Source organism: Plasmopara halstedii, assembly GCF_900000015.1.
Source record: "Plasmopara halstedii genome assembly, contig: Scaffold_3109, whole genome shotgun sequence".
Lineage (NCBI taxonomy): Eukaryota > Oomycota > Peronosporomycetes > Peronosporales > Peronosporaceae > Plasmopara > Plasmopara halstedii.
Window position 1 is genome coordinate 194,079 of NW_020190012.1, and position 308 is coordinate 194,386.

The following is a 308-nucleotide window of genomic DNA, read 5'->3' on the forward strand; positions in this document are numbered from 1 at the left end:
GGGGTCCATGCTGCCGAAAGACACGATCCATAAAGAGCGTCGCTGTACCGACACCGTCGATGGTGTCTGGAACCGCCGCAAGATGAGCCATCTTGCTCAAACGGCCCACAAAGACATCGACACCCGAGTCGCCCGCCGGGTCCTTCGGCAGGCCAAAGACAAAGTGACCGCCAGCACCCAGAGGGTACCGGTCAACTGGCCAGCGCCGCCGCATTCGGAGAGAGTTTGACCCTTTCACACGTCTCACACATGAGCACATAGTTGCTCGTTCGATTGTACAGCTTGAACCACCAAAAGTGGCAACTCAC